At 50.6% G+C, this 7,882-nt stretch overlaps 1 non-coding gene and 2 pseudogenes across 1 annotated transcript; all 3 read right to left on the bottom strand.

Moving 5' to 3' along the window:
• Nucleotides 1-84, bottom strand: part of LOC114939441 (large subunit ribosomal RNA) — a 4,831-nt pseudogene extending 4,747 nt beyond the window's left edge.
• A 1,035-nt stretch (nucleotides 85-1,119) lies between these two features.
• Nucleotides 1,120-1,274, bottom strand: LOC114939443 (5.8S ribosomal RNA). Its single transcript, XR_003821245.1, has one exon. It is a non-coding gene; the product is annotated as a 5.8S ribosomal RNA (ribosomal RNA).
• Nucleotides 1,275-2,089: 815 nt separating this feature from the next.
• Nucleotides 2,090-2,818, bottom strand: LOC146724621 (small subunit ribosomal RNA; annotated as a pseudogene; the record flags this gene model as incomplete).
• Between the last annotated feature and the right edge of the window lie 5,064 nt (nucleotides 2,819-7,882).

Here is a 7,882-nt window from a genome sequence, read left to right as displayed (position 1 = left end):
ACTAAGGACATCCTGGTTAGTTTCTTTTCCTCCGCTTAATAATATGCTTAAATTCAGCGGGTAATCTCGCCTGCTCTGAGGTCGTCGCATAGTGAGTTTTCGTAGCCGTTTGCCTCCTCCGCGTCGCTCATCGTCGTCTCTCCTCTATAATATATATTATAAGAGGGAGAGAGAGAGAGCGTCGAACGAGAGAGCAGCAGCGGCAGCACACGAAATACGCGAGAAGGCAAATCGCCGGGGCGCTAACCGCACACACACTCGTTGGTGGTAATGGAGACGATATATCGCGGGGTTCGAGATTCTCGGCTCTCCCTTCTCTTTTATATACGAAATTCGGGCGGAATCGATTCGACGAGTACACGACGCGGCGCGCCGGTCCCCTTTTTTCGCTTTACGAAAATTTCGTGGACTCGGACACGCGGTCGGCTCGCGATTCAAAACCCTTCTCCGTAAAGAGGTAAAGGATTATGAATGCTCTCTCCGCCGGACGACGACGCGCCGTATATTTCTCCGTAATACCGTTATGTGTGCGGGCAAGGGCGCCTCGGCATAAGACGCGCGAGCGCTATCGCACCGAGAGACGCGGCACAGAGTGCGAGAGCAGTCCGGTCAGTCTGTGTGATGTACGGAGAGGAAAGGCGGTGAGACAAGCGCTACCTACTTTCGGGAGACAACGACGCACGCGCCGCTCTAGGGAAAGCGGTGTCATTCACTGTCCTGACCCTTTTTTTGGCCGTTTGTTGCTCCCTTCGCGCGCGCTCTTACTCTCATCCCATTTCTCCTCGGCTCTCGCGTACACACACGACTTGGATACACAAACACGCTCCCCCTCTTAATTCGCGCAGCATTCTCTGGGCGCGCGTTCGCCAACGTTTTACACGCTTGTGCGCTTCTCCTCCTCATTATTATTATTATTTCGGTGTGTCATTTCAGACGACGCCAGGATTTGCACCGCGGCCGGTCGGCGCGGCACAGACACATCGGGCGAACGTCCAACGATCGCTCGTACGCCCATTGTAAGCGTTGCACAGGACACAGGCGACGCGCGCGCCATTCTCTGGTCGCCCGCGTCGTGGCCGTGCGCGCTTTTCGGGCGCAAGCAGTTTAGGGGTACTAAAACGACCCTCAGCCAGGCGTGGTCCGGGAATTGTATCCGTGGACCGCAATGTGCGTTCGAAATGTCGATGTTCATGTGTCCTGCAGTTCACAAGTTGACGCGCAATTAGCTGCGTTCTTCATCGACCCACGAGCCAAGTGATCCACCGTTCAGGGTAATCGTTCGAAATTTTTGCGTTCGCGAAGAAACGCGCTTCTCGTTCAACCATCGTGGTCTCTTCTCTCGGACGAGAGAGAGAGAGAGAGAATAATCGTGGTGGCTCTTTGATCAGCCTGTCCGCGCGCGTCCGAGGACGCGCGCGGACCGCCGCTTCCCGCCAGGGAAGGCTACGGCACAAAGATAGAGTTGTGTGTTTCTCGTTCGGAGCGTCTCTCCCGCAACGGGAGAGCCGGGGCGGAAGCTCTTTGAAGAAACCGTCGGACCGACACAGTTGACAGATTGGTCGAAATATCATCGATCCCTTCTCTGTGTTATATATATATTATAATAATATATGGGGGTCCTCTCGCTCGGCACTCGCGGTCGCACACCGTGTGTTCTCGGCACGCTGACCGCTGCCCCGCGACAACGGGGAGGGCGCGCGTCGACGAACGTCGTGGGTGCTGCACACACGCGTGCGCGGGCAAAGGTTACCACCGGTTCGCGCTCAACGCCGAATCGACGCTCTGTGTGTGTGTGTGGCCGGAGAATGGCACACACACGAGCGTGATCGCGAAGCGTCTCGCTCCGAATCGTCGTCGAACACCGCCGGGCGCGCTGCTCTGCTTGCCGACTACTTTCGGTCAGAGAGGCGCGACGGCGTCCGTCGTTATATCAAAACACAACAACAAATTCCGTCAAATCCGTTATTTCCTTTATCTCTGAGAGCGCCTTTTCAGCGCGTCCATTCAGTCGCCGACTGCTGCGAGCGCGCGTCTCTCCCAAAAGAGAGGACTCTCGACGCAGAGCAGGACCTCCGGAACGTTAATGATCCTTCCGCAGGTTCACCTACGGAAACCTTGTTACGACTTTTACTTCCTCTAAATGATCAAGTTTGGTCATCTTCCCGGCAACATCGGCAATGCCGAGACATTGCCGCGCACCAGTCCGAAGACCTCACTAAATCATTCAATCGGTAGTAGCGACGGGCGGTGTGTACAAAGGGCAGGGACGTAATCAACGCGAGCTTATGACTCGCGCTTACTGGGAATTCCTCGTTCATGGGGAACAATTGCAAGCCCCAATCCCTAGCACGAAGGAGGTTCAGCGGGTTACCCGGGCCTTTCGGCCAGGGAACACACGCTGATTCCTTCAGCGTAGCGCGCGTGCGGCCCAGAAAATCTAAGGGCATCACAGACCTGTTATTGCTCAATCTCGTGCGGCTAGAAGCCGCCTGTCCCTCTAAGAAGATTTGTTTGTACGTTGGTAGTAAAAACCCGCCAGCCAAAGCCGGGGGCCTTCGCAATACCATAAGGTACGCTTATTTAGCAGGCTAGAGTCTCATTCGTTATCGGAATTAACCAGACAAATCGCTCCACCAACTAAGAACGGCCATGCACCACCACCCACCGAATCAAGAAAGAGCTATCAATCTGTCAATCCTTCCGGTGTCTGGGCCTGGTGAAGTTTCCCGTGTTGAGTCAAATTAAGCCGCAGGCTCCACTCCTGGTGGTGCCCTTCCGTCAATTCCTTTAAGTTTCAGCTTTGCAACCATACTTCCCCCGGAACCCAAAAGCTTTGGTTTCCCGGAAGCTGCCCGCCGAGTCATCGGAGGAACTTCGGCGGATCGCTAGCTGGCATCGTTTATGGTTAGAACTAGGGCGGTATCTGATCGCCTTCGAACCTCTAACTTTCGTTCTTGATTAATGAAAACATTTTTGGCAAATGCTTTCGCTTCTGTCCGTCTTGCGACGATCCAAGAATTTCACCTCTAACGTCGCAATACGAATGCCCCCATCTGTCCCTATTAATCATTACCTCGGGGTTCCGAAAACCAACAAAATAGATCCGAGGTCCTATCCCATTATTCCATGCACGCAGTATTCAGGCGAAGGTAGCCTGCTTTAAGCACTCTAATTTGTTCAAAGTAAACGTACCGGCCCGACTCGACACTCAGTAAAGAGCACCGCAACGGGATATTAGTTGGGCCGCCCCTCGCGAGGCTAAGCCCACCGGTAGGACGTCCCACATCACGCCAGTTAAACACCGCGAGCGGTGAACCGACGGTGTGCGACACAGATTCAACTACGAGCTTTTTAACCGCAACAACTTTAATATACGCTATTGGAGCTGGAATTACCGCGGCTGCTGGCACCAGACTTGCCCTCCAATGGATCCTCGTTAAAGGATTTAAAGTGTACTCATTCCGATTACGGGGCCTCGGATGAGTCCCGTATCGTTATTTTTTCGTCACTACCTCCCCGTGCCGGGAGTGGGTAATTTGCGCGCCTGCTGCCTTCCTTGGATGTGGTAGCCGTTTCTCAGGCTCCCTCTCCGGAATCGAACCCTGATTCCCCGTTACCCGTTCCTCATCGGAGGAACTTCGGCGGATCGCTAGCTGGCATCGTTTATGGTTAGAACTAGGGCGGTATCTGATTCGCCTTCGAACCTCTAACTTTCGTTCTTGATTAATGAATGAGGGAGAGAATGAGAGCGTTGCGGAAGTGAGTGAGATAGCGTGTATGAGAGTAATTGGTGCGAGACTCCGTAAATTCCTGTTTACGGAGACGAACAAAATTTCTAAGATTGCGAGTGAGAAAATACTGGACATTGTGGGAGAATATGAGGAACAGATGATGAAAATGTTGTGCAAAAATGAGAGAATACAGGGGAAACTGGATGAGTGTATGCGTCAAGCGAGTCGGGATTTAGCCTACGGCGGAAGTGGAATGATCTATGCGAGCGTGAGTGCGAAAAATGTTGAAAAGGGCGTGATTGAAAAGGTACAGGAAATGAATGTGAAAACGAGTGAAAACAAAAGAGAAGAGTTATGCGGTAATAGTGAGAGCGGATGATGCAAGTGCGAGTGTGACAAGTGAGGAAGTAAAGGAGAGAATGATGAAGCATGTGAGCAAGTCACTGAATGTGCGTGTGAAAGCGGTGAGGAAAGTGAGGAATGGAGGTGTAGCGATTGAGACGATGAGCGAGAGTGAGTTGAAAAGAATAAGAGAGTGTGGTCAGTTTAAGAATGCTGGCCTAAAGGTTGAGCTGCTTCGCAAGATAGGCCCAAAGATCATCTTGTACGATGTGCCGAATGATATGGCGAGTAAAGTGTTAATGAGAGAAATGTATGAGAGGAGCTTGAAAGGGCGAGTGGATGAGAGAGTATTTATGGAACGTGTGCGTGTTGTGAGTGGGAATGCGAAGAAAGATGCAACCTGCGGAAATGTGATATTAGAAGTTACGAGTGCAATAAGAAATGTGCTGTGTAGTGTCGGACGAGTGTTTGTGCATTGGAAGGCCTTTAGGGTAAAAGAGTTTTTCAGTGTGCTGAGGTGCCACAAGTGCTTCGCATTTGGGCACATGATGCGGCAATGCACCGAAAAGGAAAGACTGTGCCAAAAATGCGGATGTGTAGGACACATAATGAGAGATTGTAAAAAGGAAAGTGTGTGTAGAAACTGTAAGCTGAAAGGGAGCAAATGTGATCACTCGGTTCTGTCCGAAGTGTGTCCGGAATACGTGAGAGCGTTAGAAAAAGAGAAAGCGAGAATAAATGACGAATGAATGGTGCGTGAATGTGGTGCAGTATAACTGCCAGAGAGCGTATGCGGTTATGTGTGATCTGGGTGAGATGATGCGCGAACGTCGAGTGAGTGTAGCACTGCTGCAAGAACCGTATGAAAGGCATGGACGTGTGGTGGGCTTGCCCATAGGTATGGATGTGATTGTGTGCGAAAATGGGACGATGAAAGCAGCAGTGGTGGTAAATGACTCTAGGTTAGACGTGATGTGCGTGAGAGAGTGTACGAATAAGCTTGGTGTGAGTGTGTGGTTGAAGGGGGACTTTGGCGAAATGTATGTGGTGTCCATGTATTGCCAGTATGGTAAGTGTATCGAGCCGTACTTGGCGTACATGGACAGAGTATGTGAGACGGCCGGGAGAAAGCGTCTGCTGATAGGTCTGGATGCGAATGCCATCTCTCCCTTGTGGTATAGCAAGGGTGGAGGCAGCAGAGAGAGTGAAGCGCGTGGTAGAGTGATTGAGGAATGGATGATTGCGAGCGGGATGAATGTTGTTGAATGAGCCAAGCGAGTTTTACTCGTTCAGCGGGCCGAATGGGGAGAGTGACATCGATGTCACTTTCGTGAACGGCGTGAATGGAGGGTGCCGGTATGAGTGGGAAGTAAAGCCGACTGGGGAGTGAGTGACCATAACGTATTGTTAATACGGATGGTACACAGAGAGAATGTAGGTACGAATGAGGGCATGCGTAGATGGGTGTGCAAGGATGTAGACTGGGAAGGATATATGTGTGATATGCGAGAGAGTGCGTTAGAGGATGCAGCGAGCGCCATAGACGAAGCGGATGCGCAGAGCTGTGTAGAGCGAATGATGAAATGGATCCATAGTGCGAATGATCGATGGATGAAGAGGTGTAAACCTGTGTATGCTAGGAAGCTTGTGTGGTAGACGGATGAGCTTGAGAAACTGCAGAAGGCTGTAGGAAGGAGCAGACGTGCCTACCAGCGTGCGAGAAAGATGAATGGAAGCAGAGTGGAAGAAAAAATGAATGAATATAAGTATGTTTTGCGGGAGTATAAGGAGGAAATGCGAAAAGTGAAAGAGGAGAATTGGAAGCGATTTGTGTGCGTGACTGGGAAGAGGGATCCATGGAGCGATGTATATAAGGTGTGCATGGGAAAGCGTGATAGGGTAAGATTAAGTGGCATAAAAGTGGATGATAGAGTGACGAGTACATGGAAAGAAAGCGCGGATGAGCTAATGAAGAGATTCTTCCCGGCAGCAAGGACGAACGTGGCGATAGACGCCAGGGGAGACGTGAGGGAGGAAGAAAAGCAGTTTGAATGGAGCGAAGTGGGTGTGGCAGTGAGATCGATGAAAGTGGGTAAGGCACCTGGTATGGATGGTGTGAGTGCTGAGATGTTGCGAGCGATTTGGCGTGCTGTCCCGGTATGGATGAAAAGAATGTATGATGTATGTCTGAATACAGCGTGTTTCCCCCCGGCGTGGAAGACTGCGCGGGTGGTAGTGTTATTGAAGTCTCCCGATAAACCTAGGTCGGACCCTGGGTCTTATAGGCCCATTTGACTGCTGTCCGTGCTGGGGAAAGTGTTGGAGTGAATGATGGTTGGAAGACTCGAGCGAACGATGGGTGGAAGAATGTGTGACGCCCAGTACGGATTTGTAAGGAATCGGTCGACCGAGGATGCATGAAATCGAGTGCATGACTGGGTGAATGGGTCGGAGAGAAAGTATGTGTTAGGAGTGTTCGTGGACTTCAAAGGAGCGTTTGATAACCTAGAGTGGGAATGTGTGATCGAGAAATTGCGTGAGGTTGAATGTGAAGAAATTGAATTATGGAAGAGCTATTTTAGCGGCAGGCGTGTATGCATAATGGGTGCGTGTGACACAGTGTGGAAAGACGTAAAGCGTGGCTGCCCGCAGAGCTCCATCTGTGATCCATTTATATGGAACCTAATGATGGATGAACTGTTGTGGCGGCTGCGTGAGAGTGAATGTAAAGTGGTTGCGTACGCGGATGACTTGTTGTTGGTCGTGGAAGGACAGAGCCGAGCGGAGTTGGAGAGAAAGGGTACTAAGTGGATGAGAATGGTGTACGAATGGGGAGTGAAAGTAGGTGTGAGTGTGTCTGAAAACAAGACTGTGATGATGTTGATGAAAGGTAGTATGGCTGGGACGAGGCCTCCCAATGTACGAGTGAATGATAGATGCGTGAGGTATGCGAGGAGCGTGAAATATCTGGGTGTTTGTGTGAGTAAAAGGATGAACTACAGGTTGCATCTGGAGTGTCTGAAAAAGAAATGTATGAATGTGGTGGGAAAATTAAGACGCGTGTTGAGAAGTGAGTGGGGTTTGCGAAAGAAAGCTGTGACTGTGTTGTATAAAGGTCTGTTCATGTCGTGTGTGATGTATGGAGCGAGTGTATGGTATGGAGTGATGAGATTTGAATATGCGAGGGAGCTCATAAATAGGTGCCAGCGAGTGGTGTTGAGTGCGTGTCTGAATGTATGTAAAACGGTCTCCACGGCGGCCATGCAAGTCCTTATGGGTGGCTTGCCGTGGGACCTGGAGTGCGTGAGAAGAGGAGTGTTGTATAAGGTGAGAAAGGGAATTAGTATGAGTGAGTATGATGTAGTGAATGATAGTGACTTGCGTGAGAGAGGTGTGGAAGGATGTATGGAATTGGTGAGTGAAAGGCTGTATGAGATGTGGCAGAATAGATGGAATAAGTGCGAGAAAGGAAAAGTGACGTATGAATTTATAAAGAATGTAAGGTTCGCGGGTGAGTGCCGAGAGTTCGAGCCTAGCTTGAGCCTGGGCTATATCCTGACAGGGCATGGAAGTTTGAATGAATTCCTGTATAAGCGTGGTCTGTCTGAGAGTGAGAGCTGTGCATGCGGAGCGGAGAGAGAGAATTAAAAGCATGTGTTGGTTGAGTGTCCAATGTATGGTGATGTGAGGAACCTGAGTGAGTGGGGTGTGATTGTGCGAGAGAATGGCAGTGTGGATGTGAGTCCCATGTTGGAATGTAAGGAAAGGTATGAAAGTGTTGGTGTGTATGCGAAGATTGTATTTCAGAG

Source organism: Nylanderia fulva, unplaced genomic scaffold (assembly GCF_048542155.1).
Source record: "Nylanderia fulva isolate GAGA-0341 unplaced genomic scaffold, ASM4854215v1 Scaffold123, whole genome shotgun sequence".
NCBI classification, from domain to species: domain Eukaryota; kingdom Metazoa; phylum Arthropoda; class Insecta; order Hymenoptera; family Formicidae; genus Nylanderia; species Nylanderia fulva.
Note: the sequence above shows the minus strand (reverse complement) of the source record. Positions and strands in the feature narration are given on the sequence as shown.